The 21,273-nt window shown below is 41.0% G+C and overlaps 1 protein-coding gene across 2 annotated transcripts in view; it reads right to left on the bottom strand.

Annotated features, from left to right (window-relative positions):
- Positions 1 to 15,734, bottom strand: part of LNX1 (ligand of numb-protein X 1) — a 282,665-nt gene extending 266,931 nt beyond the window's left edge. For both annotated transcript variants that reach the window (XM_082256708.1, XM_082256709.1), the window contains exon 1: positions 15,611 to 15,734. The gene's annotated coding sequence lies outside the window, so the exon portion shown is untranslated. The remainder of the gene's footprint in view (positions 1 to 15,610) is intronic.
- Positions 15,735 to 21,273: the final 5,539 nt, after the last annotated feature.

Here is a 21,273-nt window from a genome sequence, read left to right as displayed (position 1 = left end):
TGTATGAGGCCTAATAATTAGTAATAGCTTTGGGCAAATCTGCCCATGTTGGGTCCAACGAGGGTTCATTGAATATTGTTCAAAATCTAGCAAACCCTAACTGAGAAGGGAATCCTACTGAATTATACATATATACTATAGTAGCATATTTTGTTAAATTCTAACCATTTTTAGGGCTAACATGGAAACAACTAAAAAGGCATGGGAAGCTTGGCACTGCCAGGGGAGACATTTACTAATGCAAACATTTAAAAATATAATAATACATGGAGAAGGTCTTCTTATAAGGCTTTAAGGGCAACATTAAAAAAACAAATTCTTTAAATTACACTTAAATTTGCAGCACCAGTTTACACTGGCTGTACACTAGCTTAGCTTACATAGAGCAGCAGGACTCCAATCTAAATAATATCAGTTTAAAAAAGGGCCTTTTTCAGATAGCTTTAGCAACAACACATGCTCTTTCATTAAATTATAAAAGGCGTATTTTGACTGACAGAAATTGACCAGTAGTTTGTTTTGTTGTCCTTGTTCTTGCCAATGCAAAAATGTGCTGCCAATAGACAGTTTCTGTCAATGTCTCATTAAGGCTAACCATACATTATACAATTTTTTTGTACAATATTCCTTTAGATTTACCAAAACCATATAATATGAGGTCATACCTAAACACTTATCCGGCAGGCTCCTGCACTGCATAGTTGAAGGTAAATCTAAAGGAAATTGAATAGGAAACTTGTATCTCTGAGACCAGAGATAACACAGCATCTTTCAATTGCACATTTTAATTGAGGGATAATTGTCTGGAATGAACTTGGGGAAAAAAAAGTACAAGCAGGTATTTACAGAAGCTATTGCTGTGTAAAACTGGCCAGGAGCAGGGTAGTTTTAATCAGGGATAAATAGCCTAAATGGTATATACCTAACTTTTTTTATCTATAAGGATAGGGAGTGCATTGATTGTGAGTTAAAGTGAGGTTGTTTAGGAGCAAACAGTTCAATAAGCAATAGAGCAGTGTGCAGAAAACAAAAAGCAGTCTAAAGAACACATGGTCAGTAACAGGTGAATGCTCTGTTTTCAGCACCCCAAATTTAATAATAGCTGTAACCATCTGTATTGCTTAGCTTCAGTGGAGAAAAGTAAGGTTCCCAATCTGACTGTGCTGACTGGCAGTAATTTTTTGGTTGCCTGTGCTGTAATTTAATTTATAAAGTGTCGATCCAAATCAGCGCATTATGTATAAATACTTGTCTTACAGGGGGGCTTTTTTTTTTTTTTTTTTTTAACAATTTCGGTAACAGGGTCTCTTTAAAGGTAATATCTTATTCAGGAGTAGCAATTAAAATGCATAATGCATTTCTGTTTACATGTAATTAAAATCAATGTTAGGAAGAGTATTGGAAAAGTGACCTTGGAAATGTATAATGCTGACAGCTATGTAAGTCATAGCAACCATTTAGCAGTTTAGTGAACACATATTAATTAAGGTGCAATTTGGCCGGTTTGTTGTATGCACCTCTGCGCTCTTTTTACCATCCTAATAAATAAAGACCTTTGTATTTCCATCTGCCTTGCAGACTCATCTAATAAATTTATCAAGCAAGCAGAACAACCTTGAATTCTCAGAAAATGGTTAGGTAACAGACAATAGCACAAACATAATGCAGTAAGTAAACACAAAGCTTTCCTTCTGTATAGACATTAAAGCTGAGCTCCAGAAAAAAAAAAAAAAAAAAACATTTAATACAGTTATGAATTTTATGAAAAGAAATGCAATTAGTGTAAGTACCTGAATCTTTCTTTATATCAACCTCTTGTAGTTCTTTGTAAAGTAGACCCCAGAATTGCAGTGGTAGGGCCAGTACTATCAGCCAATCATGCTTTGCTGCATACAAATGTGCTGACAGAAGGAGAAAGAAGAGAAATGACATTATATGTCTCCTTAAGCCTGGTACACACTATAAGTTTTTTTTTTTTTTTCATTCAACCCAGCAGGTTGAACAAAAAAAAAAAAAAACTGTCAGCTCCGGTCGGAGGCGTTGTACTAACTATGCAAAGTTAGTGCAGTGATCTCCCCCGCTGAGCTGGGGACGGCTCCCCCGCCAGAACACTCCGATCAGAGCTCTCCACCACTGGCTAAGAACACTGATCGGGAGTCAGTCGGCTGCTGGTTTTTCAGCATGCTCATCTGACAGAAGCCAGCCAAAAGGCCCGTGTGTATGCCAATTTTAAAAAGGGGTTTGTTTCATAAAAAAACAGGTTAACAAACTGCTTGTCCAGGGTGATGTAATCCTGGGTTCAAGACCTGGTGTTTTTTTGTGTATATTCAACAAGTTTCGCAGGCTGACCAACTTTGTCAGGGCCCCGGATTCTGTCAATTACTATAACAACATATGTAGCAATCAATATTTCATGTATCCAATAATAGATTGTATTTTTTTTATATATAACTATTTTGTTACAACAAAAACATATTCTTTACATTCATTGCATTTACCACCAATTTACGATGCAACACTATACAGGTGATCCTTTGATACAAATTTGTCTTAAATAGAATGATCATTACATTCACCCTGTTATTTGGAATGTCACAATGAATGTAGAGAATATGTGTTTGTTGTAACAAAAAATTATTTTAAATATAAAAATACAATCTGTTATTGGATACATGAATTATTGATTGTCATGTTCTACATATGTTGTTACAGTAATTAACAGGATCTGAGGCCCTGACAAAGTGGGTCAGCCTGCGAAATGCGTTGGCTATATACACCAAAAAATACCGGATCTTAAACCTAGGATTACATCACCCGGACAAGCAGTTTGTTAACTTGTTTTTACAGAACAAACCCCTTTTTAAAATGGTATAATTTTCTAAATAAAGTTTTGGAGAAATAGTTTTATTTAACTTTTTGGTTTAGTGGTTATTAACCCAAGGAAGTATATGAAAACTCCCAAATCATATCTATATCTTTGTAACTGTATTTTAAGGGATAGTACATTGGTACTTCCTAAGGGTATGTATTGATTCACACTCTTCCCCCACACAATATTTTTAAAGTATACCTAAAGGCAAGCCTGTCAGGTTTTTATTACTTTCTGTGTTCCTGTTAGGGAGATTTACCCTCATTATTTGTCCTGATTACCATTATCACCAAGAGTAAATGTAAAAGAAAGTCCAACACTTTAAGTTGTAACCATATAATAACCACAAATAAAAGGAAATCTTCCAATGTGAACGCTAGTTTTTGTGACCCTGGTAACAACCAGGGATTCCCCCACTTTGGAGGGATTTCCCCACACTTCCTGTTTAGGCTATGGGACAGAAAGTGAAAGGAAATCTCCCCAGTGGGACACAGATGGCAAAAAACTAACAGCAGTTAAAACCCCAATCTTACTCTATCCAAATGAAAAAAGTGTTGCCTTTAGTTCTACTTTAAAGGCATTATAAACCTTTCTAACTGCACCTTGTGCTTTTCTTATTCTGCATAAGATATGCATTGATTGTGTGGTTTCATGATGTCATTTGTTGCAGGACATAGCAGAGTAAATCTTCACAATGCTGTGTTGGAAGTTTCTATTTGTGATCAAACATAAAGCATGCGGCATGGCACTGCACAGGTTAATCCATGACCTTTGTCTGTAATCTGAGAACTAACACTTCCTGTGAAGAAACTACATATCCCTCAGTCCCTGTCTCATCCAGTCTAATGTTCTGCAGGTGAGAGCTGCACAGTAATTCGATCTGACACAGACACAAACAGGCAGATCAATTAACAGAGATCTCATCATGCTGGAAAAGATGTGTTTCATCACAATAGCACTCCCCAATTTGTGATGCAACACATAGAAATGACTAGGCATGCATTTAGTACTATGACCCAGAACAAGAAGTTGCCTTTCTCTTTGGCGAACAGGCACAAGCATAACAATTTAACCACTTGGTGCCCACGCTATAGCCGAAAAACAGCAACAGTACGGGCTTAAAAAGGCAGAAGGGCGTCCATGCTGTGCGCAGGCGGCACGCTCTGTGATCGCCGAGTCCTTGGGACTCGACTAATCACAGATCAGGGTAAAGGGCCAATCCCAGAGGCCCATTATCACATGATCAGCTGTGAGCCAATGACAACTGATCACAGAAGTAAACAGAAGCCAGTTATAGGTGTGAGACAGTGCTTCTGTTACAGAGACATCAGTCCCCTCAGTGCCCACCAGTGCTGCTAATCAGAGCCCATCAGTGCCATATATCAGTGCCCATCAGTACTGCTAATCAGTGCCCACAGTGCCACCTGTTAGTGCCCATCAGTGCTGCCAATCAGTGCCTCATCATCAGTGTCACTTATCAGTGCTTCCTATCAGTGCCGCCTATCAGTGCCATCCATCAATGTAGCCTCATCAGTGCCTCCTGATTAGTGCCTATCAGTGCAGCCTCATCAGAAAAATGACCTGTTTGCAAAATTGTATAACAAACTTTAAAAAAAGTTTTTTTTTTTTTTCAAAACGTTCTTTTTTTTTTGTTTGTTTATTTAGCAAAACATAAACTCAGTGGTGATTAAATACCACCAAAAGAAAGCTCTAATTATGTGAAAAAAATGATAAAAATTAAATTTTGGTACAGTGTTGCATGACCGTGTAATTGTCATTCAAAGTGGGAGAGCACTGAAAGCTGAAAATTGGCCTGGGCAGGAAGGGGGTATAAGTGCCCAATAAGCAAGTGGTTGAAATATAACGAAAGGAAAAACCTTTTTTAAATGTTTGGATAAAATGGAGAAGGATTAGAACACCTGTCCCTTTTTATTGCTGTCTGTGTCCCCTGTTAGGGAGATTCACCCTCTCTAATTGTACTGTTTACCATTATCATCCAAAGTGAAAGTAAAGAAAAAGAAAATCCATAATTTTGGGTTGACATCAGAACACTAATAGAGGGGAAATATTCCAATAGGAACACTAGTATTGGTGACCCTGGTGACATATCAGGATTCTTACACTTTGAAAGGATTTTCTCTCACTTCTTGTTTTTGCTATGGGATAGGAAATGAAGGGAAATCTCCCCAACGGGGCACAAATGGCAAAAAGAAAAAAAAAAGAACAGATGGCAGATATAACCCTCCCTTACTCTCTCTAAATAAAATAAAAAAAGCCTTTAGTTACACTTTAATACATAGACATGGGGGGGGGGGGGGATTGGTCAGCCATGAACTACGAACTGCCCCACAGGATGTGAGCCCATCATTCAGTGGTGTATTTAGGTTTTGTGCTGCCCTAGGCCTGACTAAACTTGTGCACCCCCTAATTTACATATGACCCACCCCTTCCTGTAAAGGCCATGCCCTTTACTGTTTACGACCCGCCCTGTCATCTGTGAACCGCAGACCACAAGTCTATCAGTGCCCCTCAGCGTAGCCTCATCAGTTCCCATACGTTCAGCCTCATCAGTGCCCATCTGTGCAGCCTTATCAGTGCCGCCCCATTACTGCCCGTCAGTTCAGCCTCTTCACTGACCGCTTTATGGGGGTGCCAGACCAATTTGCCTCCTGGACTCTGCCCTCTGGCCCAATTCACCCATAAGACTGGCGCTATATTAAAAGTGTAGCGCAAGGCGGCGGAGACCCTTTTCATGCAGGAACCGGGAGGAGGCTGTTTTTTTTTGCTGCCCCCCTGCAAAGTGCCGCCCTAGGCCAGGGCCTTGTTGGCCTAGGCCAAGATACAGCACTGCCATTATTACAAGCTAAGGCAAACACAGGGAATATAAAGACACTAATACCTAGTTAAATAACAAAAACATTTGAAGGTGTACAATGCCTTTAAAGCAGTATTAAATCCAAAACCAAAAATGTAATATATTTCAACTTACCAGTTGTTAGATGTGGTGGCTGCATTCCTTTTTTATTTTTTTTTAATTATTGTACCTGATGTACTGGCCAGTAATACACTGTTTGTATTAGAGTATTCCCACTCTCTAAAAATGAGAACAGGAAGCACCTTTGAATAGCAGAATTTGTAAGTCTGGGGGAGGGGATGCTAGATGTACTAGCAGATATAAATACGCTAACATGTTTTTTCCTTTTGGGATAATGGTTTTACATTAATAAATAAAAGCTGATCACTGTAAGTGCCCTGGCCATGTTAAATGGCCATGTCTTATCTTTGTAACTGACATATTCTCCTGGAGAGCTTGCTATTTTGAAAAACAGACTTGCTGGCTGGATCACCAGATGGAAATAGAAGAAAGAAAGCAAAAAAAAAATTAATGGAGCCATCACATCTAACATCTTTTTTGGGGGGTTTAGCACCACTTTAACCCCTTCCTGTTAGCTTAGTTTGCCGGGAGAGCATCCATGGACGTCCTCCTGTAATCGCACTACCCGCGCGCCCCCTGCAGCAAGCTGGCGGTGCACTCTGTGATCACTGAGTCTTTAGGACTCAGCTGGTCACAAATCAGGGAAAAAGGCCAATCACAGCAGCCCTTTACTACGTGATCAGCTGTGTCCAGTGACGGCTGATCACGTAAAACAACACAAGCCGGGTATCGGCTTTTTATTCCTCGCGCTGACAGCGCGTGGAGAGAAAATGAGAGCCGATAACTGGTTTGTGTTAAAGGGACATTGGCATTGATAATCAACCCACTGATTATCAGTGTCCTGATTATCAGTGCAGTCCCAACAGTGCCCACCAGTGCTGCCAATCAGTGCCCATCAGCACTGCCAATCAGTGCCTCCTTACCAGTGTCACCCATCAGTGCTGCTAATCAGTGCCACATATCAGTGCTACCTATCAGTGCCACCTATCAGTGCCGCTAATCAGTGCCACATATCAGTGCCACCTATCAGTGCCCATCAGTGCAGCCTCATCAGTGCCACCTATCACTGCCCATCGGTTCTGTCTCATCAGTGCCCATCAGTGTAGCCTATCATTGCACATCAGTGAAGGAGAAAAAAAATGACCTGTTTTTGAAATTTAAAAACTATAAAAAAAAAAACTTTTTTTTTTTTCAAAATTTTAGTTTTTTTTTTCCGTTTAGCAAAATATAAAAATACCACCAAAAGAAAGATCTATTTGTGTAAAAAAAATTATAAAAAAAATGCCATATTCATGCATGACTGCACAATTGTCATACAAAATGCGACAGTGCTGAAAGCTGAAAATTGGCCTGGGCAGGAATAGGGTAAAAGCGCCCGGTAAGCAAGCGGTTAAGGTTAACATTCACTAACTGAAGTCTGGTCCCCTGTCTAGTGGTGCTGTCTGGCAGGGGTGTGTAAATCGCAGGCCTGGCTGAACAGAAATACAAACATTTGACTAGTAAAATAACTTTCATCATTTCATTTTGCTGTGCATTTCACTTTTTGCCTTGAGTTCAGCTTTAACTGTAGACATTTTATGTATAGACCAGATACATCCATTTCCCTACATACCCTTCACCTGAAACATTTCACAGCAATGGATAGAAAATGAAGATATTTATTCTTCTATTTTTCTCTGTACTGACCTCAGAATTGCATTGCATGGGTTTGATGCATGTTGTACAGAGGGAGTATTTATAGTAAGATCTAACAACCTCACGAATAATCCAGAGAAGCGCCTACAGCATTCATAATGAGTGATTGCGTAATCATAATGTGTATCAAAGGAGAGGCCTTATCTTCGTCAGGAGAATGGCGCAGATAAAATAAATAAATGCGATTATTAGCTGACATGCCATGACCAATATCGCTATGTGTGCATTTCTAGACATGCTGCTGCAAACTCCTCTAGTCAATGTCATTTTACAGAATGATGTGTCTGCAACAGGCTCCAACCCGTTCTAAATAGTTTCGATTCCCACGCAGCAAGTTTCATCTCTTTCCCCCTTAACGAAATGGTAAAGGTTAATTATCTGCAGAGGTATCAGTGTGACCATTGCATCGCCATAATTACAACCATACATAAATGACATGGATTCTGCTGAATCCAGTTAGCCACAGAACTTGTATAAATAGCGGCGTCACTAATTAAAGCAATGCATTGGCCTCCCTCCCCCAGTTGAGTGTTCTTCATTTTATATTCTTTAAAAGTACAGGAGCATGTTCTTGATTTTCTTGTAAAACAATAGGATCATACTGACTCATCAATGTCTAAGTCACACTTGGCCTACAATAAACTACAGGTGATCCACACTCCACCAGTATTTATTTATTCCTTCATGGCTAAAAGGAAATTGATCTTAAAAAGGTCATAGACTGAAGGATGTTATATTTTGGATATTAAGCCCGGGATTACATGGAATCAGACTTTGAAATCACATGACTTCACTTGATTCCAAAACCACATGTCAGTGCAACTTCAGGTGCGGCTTGGTTGACATCTGTGCAACTTCCTGCACAGATGTCTATGCAAATAGATGTCACCTGAAATCGCCATAAATAGCGCAGGAACTTCTTTTTCAAATCTGTGCAGCACTGCAAAGTTGGCGTTGCACTGATTTGAAAAGTTATATTTTTTTTTTACATAGTTACATAGTTACATAGTTAGTAAGGTTGAAAAAAGACATCAGTCCATCCAGTTCAACCTATGCATCCAGTTCAACCTATGAATGCGTGTGTGTGTTTGCTTTTAATCGTACATTGTATACCCCTGTATGTTGTGGTCTTTAAGGTGTCCATCTAATAGTGTTTTGAAACTATCGATGCTCCCTGCTGATACGACTGCTTGTGGAAGAGAATTCCACATCCTTACTGCTCTTACAGTGAAGAACCCCTTACGCACTTTAAGGTTAAACCGCCTTTCCTCTAGTTTTAGTGAGTGGCCACGTGTCTTATTGTACCTCCTTTCTCTGAATAGTTTGTTCCTTATGCTCGGGTCACCAGTACAGTATTTGTACATTGATATCATATCCCCCCTCAATCGTCTTTTCTCCAGAGAGAAAAGGTTCAGTGCTTGTAGTCTTTCCTCATAGCTGATGTCCTCCATTCCCCTAATTATTTTTGTTGCCCTTCTCTGGACTTTCTCCAGTTCCAGCACATCCTTCCTGAGGACCGGTGCCCAGAACTGGACAGCATACTCCAGATGTGGCCGGACCAGAGTCTTGTAGAGTGGGAGAATAATCTCTTTATTTCTGGAGTGAATCCCCTTTTTTATACATCCCAGTATTCTGTTGGCTTTGCTTGCGGCGGCTTGGCATTGCATGCCACTGCCAAGCCTGTTGTCTACCAGTACCCCCAAGTCCTTTTCCATCCTAGACTCACCCAGAGGTTCCCCCCCTAGTGAGTAGCTTGCTTTCTGGTTTCTGGCACCCAGGTGCATTACTTTACAAATTAAAACCGATGGGTTCTATGTTGGCTATTTTTAAAGGCTAGCAATGTTGGCCTTTTGGCTCCCACTGTGACTACGCATCTATGAACCAATACTTGCTTGGTAACTAAAACATATTACATCATTCTCCCCAGATTGAGCTTCTTGTCCATTGTGATTACTTATCCTAGATCACAGGCTGTCTTTCCAACAGGTGTCCCTTCCACATTTATGCAGATAGTCATATGTTTTGGTATGATAATCTAGACCAGGGATCCTCAAACTACGGCCCTCCAGCTGTTCCGGAACTACACATCCCATGAAGCATTGTAAAACTCCGACATTCACAGACATGACTAGGCATGATGGGAATTGTAGTTCCTGAACAGCTGGAGGGCCATAGTTTAAAGACCCTTGATCTAGACACATCAAGCATAGATCTGTATTTATAAAAGTCCTACACATTGAAACGAAATAGAATTTAAACCCATGGCAAATTCTTACCGATGCAAGCACTTTTTGCCAGCAGTCCAAGAGCAGGTCATCAAAAAGCGTCCTAGATCTTTGGATGACCTGCTAAAGCTGCAATGCGAAAGATATTGAAGATCCTATCCAGTCCATTTCCATACTATGGAGCAGGAAATTTCACCAGTGCTTTGAAAAATGTAATGAAAGCATAATTTTAGCAAGTGTATTGGATCACATTACCTGCACTTATTGTTTGACTGCAGTGCTGTGCTATAATAAGAAGGTTATGTTAGCAGTTGTTGGTAATCAACCCATCAGCAAGTGTCTTTAAATGGTTAATATGCCTATCGCTCTACTTGTGGTATCTTTATAAACAAATACAGACTAATACAGTATTCAACTGTCTACAACCATGTTACTTTACTAGAAGTGGTTAACATCATTTAAATATTTACCCAGACAAGTCAGACATAGAGGAATCCCAACAGACAATGTATGTTCAAAGCCAGAGCCAACTTTATACTGAATACAGAGAGGGACTGGAAGTCACCACCCCACCATTGTGAATATGAAGGGGTTATTTTCCTTTTCAGGGGTCAATTAAACCTACATACTCCACATATAGTACAGTTTTGTGACGCACGCCCATTTTTACACTTAATAGCTGCTATCTGAAAGCACTTTTTGCACGATTTTTGTTTTATATTTGTCTTGGCATCTGCCAAATGAGCCAACTGGCAGATTACATAGAGGAAAAACCCTGCATGAAGCAATTATTATAGAATAAGGTGAAATGGAATACAAGTTAAAGTATAACTAAAGGCAAAACTTTTTCCAGTTGTGGATAGTCTGTACCCCCACTAGGGAGATTCACCCTCTCTATTTGTCCTGTTTACCATTATCATTGAAAGGGAAAGTAAAAGAAAATCCCACATTTTGGATTGTCCCAAAATCAGAGAAAAGTAAGAGAGGAAAGAAATTCCAATGGGGGCACTAGTTTTGGTGACCTGGGGGTCCCCAAGGTATTCCCTTCATTTGCAGGGATTTCCTTTGACTTTGGGATAGGAAGTGAAGAAAAATCTCCCCCATAGGACACAGATGGCAAAAATAAACTGACAGGGATCATGACCCTCCCTTAATCTATCCAAAATTAAAAAAAACTTTTACCTATAGCTCTACTTTAACTACTTCTTAAAAGGTTTCAGCGTTTATATTTGTTACATGTGGTACACAAAGAGGTGCGGTGGGGCAGGACCAAACCCTCCTCTCCTTTACAGCCAAGGAAACTGCCATCTTATGCCGCACATGTGATCAATTATGACACCATTCGTTTGATGGCTTGACAGTTCAGTTGAGACTACAAGCAGTTGTGAAAATATTCATACGTTGCATGCCTTGAATGTGTCTGTCTTGGGAGACATGTAAAGCAATGGGTTTAGTTCTGTGTTTGAGACATGTTTTATCTCGAATAATGCCACTGCCCAAAGCAACAATACAGGTTGTAGCTTTCATTTTTTTCCACACAGCTTAGAAGATTACATTTTAAACCTAATTTGCTGCACTTCCGTTGAGACAACATTTTTGTCACATACCTTTTATAAATTGCCTCCAAGGTGCCCATCTGACATCAGTCAGGCTTAATATGGACATATCTATTGTTCTTCAGAAATAGGTCTGTGAAGCATTTTAAAAGATGCAGTGTGGGAATTTTGGTTTGGAGATTATGGAGCAGTATAACCCATTCTATGTTTGGTTTGGTTCTCAGTGTACACCAACAGCCCTACTAATAAAGGGCAGGTGTAGATGGCTTTTTTCCCCTGCCTGCATCCAACTGAATTCACCATAACTGGAATAGTACCCCATTGCTTATGTGATTAATTTAACCTTCCAAGCAGCAGCCTTGTTGTGTGCTTGTTTAAATATTTTGTTGGTTGCAGTGCAAAGCATCTTAGTAGTCCCCCAGCTAATCTTTGCACTACGTTTGGCAAAGCCAACATTGAAAGCATGATGCAGATGGCCTCTCGAATAGGACACCTGTGTCTGCCCTACTTAAGTACTCTGTGTTATTTTTTTATCCTTAAAGTGGAGTTCCACCCTATTTTTATACTTACCTCCATCTTCTCGCTCCGGGTCACCTGAAAAAGAAATGGATAATCGCATATTTTTTTTTTTTTTTACTTACCTCGTAGCGAAGAAAATATACTTACCTTACTTCCTTCTTCCTCCTTCCTCGGCCGCGGCCCGTCGTCACTTCCTGGCTCTGCAATGATTCCTGGGAGCTGGACGTCATAGCTCCCAGGAATCATTGCGCCTGCACCGGCCCCGACGTCAGTTCCGGGTCGCGCGCGTCATCCCCTTCTAAACAGCTTCTGGGCATGCGACCCGGAAGTGACGTCGGGGCCGGCGCAGTGCATCGTGGGACCAAAGAAGGCGGAAGAAGACGCCGAAGAGGACGCGCTGGCTTCAAGCTGCCCACATCTGAGATGGCAGCGCTGGACAAGACGTTTGCAAGGTAAGTATTTGTCCTAACAGGTAAGTGCAACCCGGAACAGATCAGAGGCTAGCCATTGTGGAATGCACTAGCCCTGACTGTCCCGGGGGTATTAAAAAAAAAAAAAAAAAATCCAGGGTGGAACTCCGCTTTAAGGCCCGTACACACGATAAGAAAATCTGTAGGGAAAATTTGTCCGACGACCGATCTGTCGATTTTCGGATTGTTAAGCCTCATACACACACGTCGAAATTTGGCTGGGAATTTTCGTCCGACGACCGATCCGCCGATTTTCGGCTTGTTAGTATGATGCTTCCGACAACCGACTCCGACTTTTCGGCTGACAAAATCCTGATGTGCAGTCAAAACAACGTCCGATTTTCATCTCATTAGTACAGATTTCGACGGAAAAAAATCTTAAGAGCAAGACTAGGCATGCTCAGAGATGAAAGAACACATAGAAAGCAATCCAACACATGACATCACTTCTGAAGTAGAATTCTGTCGTAAGAGAAAATTGGTATGAAAATAACCTCTTCACTTTCCACATCAGACTTGCATGCCACAAAAAACGAACGACAGATCGTTCGATAATCTGATCGTGTGTACGGGGCTTAACGAACTACAGGGCCCAGCACTTCTTCAATCCATTTCATAAAATCTATAAACCAAGGTAGGAAATAGACTGTGTCTGTTCTAACATATTAACAATTTAAGGTATTATGATGATTGAATAGTCAACATGTTTTTTTTTTCTAAGTGAATAAATCTTATTTGTTAAAAGTGAAATTGCTTGTGTTGCCCAGAGCAACCAATCAGCTTATTATTGTAATCTTCCTCATTAGAAAATAAAAGGGTATATTATCTACTATGCATAAAAGGGTATATTATCTACTATGCATAAAAGGGTATATTATCTACTATGCATAACACCATCTTCTCATTAGGACCCTCAGGCCAAAGCCTGTGCATTGGGAAAGTAAGCCATTGTCTAACAGATCCTGAAGGCTTCTATGACAGTAGCTACTGCTGTGAAGCCATATGATCCAGATCACTGTATATTATTATTATTATTATACAGGATTTATATAGTGCCAGCAGTTTGTGCAGTGCTTTACAACATAAGGGCAGACAATACAGACAGAATCACAGGGCCCTGCTCGTTAGAGCTTAAAATCTAGGAGGGAGGGATTAAAAATATTAGTAGTAGTAGTAGCCACATTCAGTCGGACCTGTTTTGTAGCATTGTTTAACACTACAAAAGTCAAGTTGAATGTGACTAACTACTACTAGGTAGGCGATGACCATAGTTTCTTAGGCCTCATGCACATTGGTTGTTTGGCCACCCAGTTCACCACCCAGCCACAGCGGTTGTCATCCTCTCAGAGTTTTACAAGCTAGAGAAAGGGAAGATGGCACATATTTTCCTGAATTATAAAGAGCCTCATGACTCCCCTTATTTCCTGTACCCACTTCCAGCAAATGAAGGCCCCTTTCACACGGGCTTTCCTCTCAGGTCCGCCTATCAGTTTTTCAGGCGGACCTGATCGGACATTCCATGCACCTCTATGGAGCAGTGGATATCAGCGGTGACATGTCCGCTGACACCCGCTGCTATGGGATCTAATCCTGTCCATTAAATACATCCGTCTGGAGGATTGGATGAAAATGGACAAGCGGTTCATTTTCATCTGATCTCCAATAGAGAAGAACGTGGCTCTGACAGGTCCATTCCAGCACAGTGAGCGGAGATGGACCTGTCAACCGCCTGCTCAGCGGGGATCGGCGGATCGATCCCCGCTGAGCAAAACTGAGTCCGCCGAGCAGAAAGCCCATGTGAAAGGACCCTTACAACACAAGTCCATGCAGTTTTTAGTGCAAGCTTGTGAATGCCTAATTATTTTTGTAAATGTCTTTATATTTAGCATGTGGTACCTTGGACTTGTTCGTAAGCTGAAAGCTCTATCGGGCCAGGCAAGGCTCTGCACTCCTGAGGAGTGCACTGCAGGTTGAATGTGTCAGCTGCTCTCCCTGGCAGTAGCAATAATTCAGTTTATGTAATCCTGTACCCCCTACCAAAGGGTCCTTTCACACAGGCTTTCTGCCCTGTGGACTCCGATTTGCTCAGTGGGGATTGATCTGCTGAGCAGGCGGATGACAGGTCCATCTCCACTCTCTGTGCTGAGACAAACCTGTCAGATCCTGTCCATTTTCATCCAATCCGATCCTCCAGACAGATGGAAAATAGCGTTTTTATCCATCTAGATTTCACGGACGGGACTGGATAGCAGTGGGTGTTAGCGGACATGTCACCGGTGACATCCGCTGCATAGGGATGCATGGGATGCATGGAGCGTCTGGTCAGGTCTGCCTGAAAAACTGACAGGCGGACCTGATCGAAAAGCCCGTGTGAAGGACCCACACAGTTCTTTTCTTGTATCAAAAACAATTCACAAACCAAAGCTAAAATATCAAAACGTGTATATTTCAAGGCTTGATGGAGTCCTTAAGCTGGCCATAGAGGGATCTGAATTTGGCTGGTTCAGCAGGGACTGCCCGAATTTCGATCCATCTATGGCCGTTCCCATTCCACATAAGTTGATCTAATGATCGACTTCTCTCAAACTGGATTGTTGGAAAGTTATCCCTTGACCAGTACTACAGCGCTGATCAGTAATGCAGGGAGGATTCCTCTATTCCCCTCACTTGGATGGGGAAATCTGTTCATTTTTTTTTTCAATCAGCTTGTTGGCTAAAAAAAAAACAAAAAAAAAAAACATATCCATGTATTGCCCTCCTTACCCTTCTGTCCTAGGCATATTGGGCCACAAGTGACATTATAGTTAATACGGACCTGTACTTTGGCACTTTCGCCGTCGAAGATCACTGAATATTTACAGTTGAAAATATCTTCAGTTGCACTGCGTTTTTGGTTGTTTGTGGCAGGTTCTTTACATGTTCCAAACCCTATGGGGTTAGTTTACGCATGGAATACGTTGATTGATTCGTTCAGTGAAGCTGTAATAACCGATTACGTGCAGAGCTAACTCCTACTTTTTCTTGAATTCCTCTACACAAGACGGGTTGTACAAAGTGCACACAGGCTCGCTTATCTAAGTGACAAATATCCACATTTAGCAAACCACCATTTATGTGTCTGTCATATGTAAAAGCCAAATTGATCACAGTGCTTGAAACACAACAGAGTACAGGTAGACAAGCCAATCACATACCGAGCCCTGTCACTGCCTGTGCTGGTTGCTCCAGTTGTACCACAGTTTCTATATCACAAGGTTTCACTAGCTCATAACGCAGTATGACGTGAACACAACATTAAAAAGTAACTCCTATAAAACTATAAATAAAATTTACTACTTTACCTTCATGTACAAAAGACAGGGCTCTTAGGTTCTGGGATTCGCACAGCCATTTTTCTGAATATAGTTTCCTCAGAGTTGACGTGTTTTTTCCAGACACAGGGTGAAAACACCTCAGGACTCTTCCTGTAAATGAATTAGGAGGTTATTCTCACAAAGCATTCAATGACCTCACAGGGCACGCCTCTACAGGCAGGTAAGCCTTGCTGGAGAATGCTATTGATATGCAGATAAGGTAATAAAAGCTCTCACCTGGTTCTCTATGACGGGGGCTCACTGAATGTATCTGCTGATACAGTGATTAACAATTACATCCTGCAATCTATAGAGCATCTATATGCAATCTATAAGTGTGCATGCTTCACTTAGTAGTATTTACTTTATTTGTACAGGACTATAAAGAGCATTATGCAGCATTATTACTTTCTTATAAAATCAATCTGGGTTTGTGTGCACACTAGCAACATTTTCATAGGTTTGTGATTGCTTAAATTTCGTATGACATGGCACTTGCTTGAATAAAGTAATAAAGTGTTACTAAACCCAGCACGCTGCATTTACTATATCTGGTCTCCCATGGTACACAGAACATGGAAATCCAATTGTTTTAGAAAATATAAACTGCTAAATGGCTTTTCTCATCAGCAGTTAGAGCAGTCTTGTGACTGCACTTAGGTCATGAGTTCAAATCCCACCCATGCTACCAACTCCCTAGAATTTCAATGGCAAATATATATTGTGCGATCAGTGAGAGATAAATTGTATCACGCTGATGACAAATATGCTTTTGCCTACGCACATATCCATTCACTATTGAAATTTTAGGGAGGTAGTATAGGACAGATTTGAACCCATGACTTTACTGTTGCTAGATCAGAGCACTAACCACTAAGACACTGTGTTGATCATATTTATACCTAGAATATATAGTAGTACCATGATATAAGCATAAACATATATGACTAGAAGTCAACATTCTAAAAAAAATTTTATTTAGACATTAACAATTATTTATAAAAACCTCTACGCAGCTTAAGGTTAAACCGCTTCTCCTCCCCCATGTCTTCTTACACTCCCTGAGACTGAATATTTTTTTTCCTACGCTGGGATCCCCATTGAGGTATTTTTATATCACTATCATATCTCCTCTAAAGCGTCTCTTCTCCAGGGAGAATACATTTAGTGCTTGTAGTCGTTCCTCCTAAATGAGGTCCTCTAGTTCCCTTATTAATTTTGTTGTTCTTCTCTGGGCTCGCTCCAGTTCCAGCACATCCTTTTTGAGGATTGGTGACCAGAACTGGACGGCATACTACAGATGTGGGCCAAACCAATGTTTTATAAAGTGGCAGTATTATAATTTTATCTCTGGAGTAAATTCCCTTTTTAATGCACGCTAATATGCTTTTAATGCTTTGCTTGCATGCTTTTGCTCAGTCTGTCTTCTACTGGGACCCCCAGATCTTTCTTCATCCTGGATTCCCTCAGAGGTTCTCACCCTAGCGAGTAACCTGCATTCATATATTTAATCCCAAGTGCATTACTTCACATTTCTCAACATTAAACCTCATTTGCCATGTATTTGCCCACCCCTGTATTCATCCAACCCCCTAATCCTGCTGTCAAGGTATTGCCCTACTTATTTTTGTATTGTCAGCACACACTAAGATTGTGCTATTGTTAACTACCTCTATATCATTTATGAACAATTTAAATAGAATTGCTAGATGGCAGCTCACTTCCTCATAGAATGTTAGCAGATTGGTTTGGCAAGAATGTCCTTTTGTAAACCCAAGCTGATTAATACTAATGATACTATTCTCATCTGAAAATTCTTGGATATAGTGCCTGTAACGGAACAGGACACCCCTGACCGGGTACCTCCGTTGACAGATGCTCCTAGTGCTTCCCGAGGGGCTCCAAGCACTCCACCAGACACCGTAACCACTTCAGACCCCTCGAACCGCCGCAGCTTGGTTAGAGTCTCGCAATCTCCTACACACCCTGGACCTATGACAAGGCTCCAGGTTCCTGTGGGTGAACCTCCTTTCCCCAGAGAGGGCAGCAGGAACAAGCTCTTACACAAGCTCTTACAAGAGCTTAGTGATTCTCTAAGGGAGCATGGAGGACCATAGCAATCCCTTGCAGCAGATTCCCCCAATAAGAGATAAGATTCTAGATTGAGGGTGAAGAACGTACTAACTTCTTCTTTATTGAACAGACTTATATACAGTTTTCACCCACAAGGTTACCACCCAGGTGGACCTTGTTGAAGACTGGACGTGATATTCACAATCCAATAGGAACAGAGTTTTACACTCTCATACAGTGTACACAAAAATATACAATGTGGGACAATCCCCCCTCCCCCTAAGCATCCAATCCACATACCTATAAGTTTCTCTTAAGGCAGACAGACAGAACAATGGGAGGTCATTAACACTTAACAATGCGAAAGGGCAATCCACATTCCCTCCCAATACACAACAAAAGGAAAACCTGTCTGACATTGAAAGATATGTAATATACACAGCATTTAGGAAGAACAGATTTCATGGCAAATGGGAATAAATCTTTATATTCCTATATGGAGATATGGCTGGCAAATATGACCGTCCCATCTGAAGCAATTCAAACCATTAATCCTCTGTCTTTAACTTCCAGTGACGGTGAGTACTGTCACAGTGCCTTATCATCCCCTCCAATAGTGTACATACTATCGATGTTAGACTGATAGGCCTGTACTTTCCAGGACTATATCTCTACCCTTTTTTTTTAATATTGGTACCATGTGGGCTTTTAACCAGATGGTTCCATTCCTGTCAGTATGGTGTCCATAAAAATTAAGAACAATGGCTTTTCTATAACCTGACTGAGTTCTTTGAGGACTGAAAAGAAAGCTATCTAGTCCTGGTGTTTTATTTGTGTTAAGCTTTTCTCAAGTTTTTTTGGACACCGGCTCCTGTTAGCCACAAGAGTACACCCTGTGACGCGTTACGAACAATACAGTCATGGCTGTCATACACCTCCTTTTCCTTTGTGAAAACTGAGGAGAAGAATGCATTTAGTACAGTTGCCTTCTTCTTGTCATTTCTAACCAACTTCCCTTCTTTTATATGGCCTATACAGTATGCTCTGACCTCACTTTTTTTACTATTAATATCTTTAAAAATGTAATGCCATTTTTTTACTCTCCTTCGCTATGTGTCTCTGATAGTCCTTTTTTCTTTTTTTTTAACCGCTCTGATCACGTTCCTAAATTTCTTTTTACATTCTTTGTAGTGTGGGAATGCTGACAATAACCCCTCGGCTTTATATTTTTTAAAGGCCATTTTTTCTCTTTAATCTGATTTAAGGGTTTAGACACCCAGGTTTAACCTATGTTCTTCTATAATTTTTGCAAATTGGATTGCACTGGATAATACCTTTTATGCAATATGTTCAAAAAGCACTCCCATTTTTCCTGAGTGTTCAATGTTTCTAGGATTTGGTCCCAATTAATATCTTGTAGTTTTGAGCGCAGTTTAGAAAAGTTGGCTCGTTTGAAATTTAGTGTTCTTGTACTACCCTTGTCCCTCCGTTTCCTATGATTTATGCTGGATATAATTATTCTGTGATCATTTTTTCCCAAGTTGTCTTGTGTTTTCACATCTGTGATCAGATCTGAGTTATTTGCAAATAATATATCCAGCAATGCATTTTTTTTTCTAGTCGGGGGCATCCATCAATTGGGACATGCAGTTGTCCTATAAGACATTTAAGAAACGATGGGCCTTTAATGAGTAAGCTGTTCCTTCTGCCCAGTAAAACTCCAGATAGTTGAATTATATGATGACATTGCACAGCCTCCATGCCATTTCTCACTGTGATAGGATGTCCAACTCCCACTTCCTTTAAGCTAGGGGGCCTGTACCATACCCTCTTCCCTTTAAAGTTCCACCCACATGGATTCCACCTCCCCCTTACCCTATTTGCAATGTCATCCCTCTTCCCCCCCCCCCCCCCAGAAATGATTCTTGATATATAGGCACACCCCTCCCCCTCTGCTACCTTCCCCATGCCTCCAATACCTTAATGCTCAATTCCAGCCTCGCCATAATGTCTCCTATACTTACCTTTTCTTTCAGGTGTCTTTGGTCCAGTCTGATGAAGTGACAGATTCTATTCACATTTTTCTACCTCCAGCACTGGGCTGATCCTACATGCTGCAGAGAGCTGCACCGCATAATGCATGTTGTCACTTTCTGCAGAATTTTCTTGATAGCCCAGGAGAAAAAAAATGTTGTACTGTGAGATTGTTAGACAAACCCAACCCCTTTCACCGCACACATGCTGCGCTGTCTCCCCCTTGCAATGACCGTGCACCTCTCATTCCCTCCCAAAACCATGCCCCCAACATGATTCGCCCACAGCAGGGCTTAAACACGGGTTAGAGTGAGCGATGTGCTGTCATTGCAATGCCCCTTGGCTGGAGTTGGAACACTGTTGATGTGTTATTTGGATGGTTGATTGCACTGTATGATTATGCTTGGTTGTTCAGTGGGGTTTTTGGGGGGATCATTGCAAGGTTGTCATGCATTTTCTCTTCAATCCCCATATTCTCACCTCTGATGCAGAGTGACACACTGACTGGCAAAACTGGTCAGGCTCCTTTCAATCTCCCTTGACAACCACCTCCCTCCATCTGACAATGGGCGCTGCTCTTTACATGGATCGATAAGTATATATGGTTCTAGGTACCCTCTTGCCATTAATTACAGATTCACAGTAAAGCAGTGCTTGCATAGCCACAGAACAGTGACAGATACATCTGTTTGGATGTCTTGTATTTTTCATATTGGAAATTTCATCATTGGACTACTCATGTGCATGTGTACAGCATCTCACAAAAAAGAGTACACCCCTCACATTTATAAATAAAGTAAATATTTGATTATATCTTTTTATGTGACAACACTGAAGAAATGACACTTTGCTAAAATGTAAAGTAGTGAGTGTACAGCTTGTATAACAATAGCATAAATTTGCTGTCCCCCAAAAATAACTCAACACACAGCCAATAATGTCTAAACCGCTGGCAACAAAAGTGAGTACATCCCTAAGTGAAAATGCCCAAACTGGGCCCAAAGTGTCAATATTTTGTGTGGCCACCATTATTTTCCAGCAGTACATTAACCCTCTTGGGCATGGTGTTCACCAGAGCTTCACAGTTGTTGCCACTGGAGTCCTCTTCCACTCCTCCTCCATGGCGACATCACGGAGCTGGTGGATGTTAGAGACCTTGCGCTCCTCCACCTTCCATTTGAGGATGCCCCACAGATGCTCAATAGGATTTAGGTCTGGAGACATGTTTGGCCAGTCCATCGCCTTTACCCTTAGCTTCTTTGGCAAGGCAGTGGTCATCTAGGAGGTGAGCTCGGGGTCAGTATCTTGTTGGAATATTGCTCTGTGGCCCAGTCTCCAAATGGATTATGCTCTGTTTCAGTATGTCACAATACATGTTGGCATTCATGGTTCCCTCAATGACCATGACATTCCCACCACCATGCATGACTGTAGGCAAGACACACTTGTCTTTGTACTCTTCACCTGGTTGCCGACAGACACGCTTGACACCATCTGAACCAAATAAGTTTATCTTGGTCTCATCAGACTACAGGACATGGTTC

Source organism: Pelophylax lessonae (genome assembly GCF_965119305.1).
Source record: "Pelophylax lessonae genome assembly, chromosome: 1".
Taxonomy (NCBI): domain Eukaryota; kingdom Metazoa; phylum Chordata; class Amphibia; order Anura; family Ranidae; genus Pelophylax; species Pelophylax lessonae.
The sequence above is the reverse complement of the archived record's forward strand: the minus strand, read 5'-3'. Positions and strand labels throughout refer to the sequence as shown.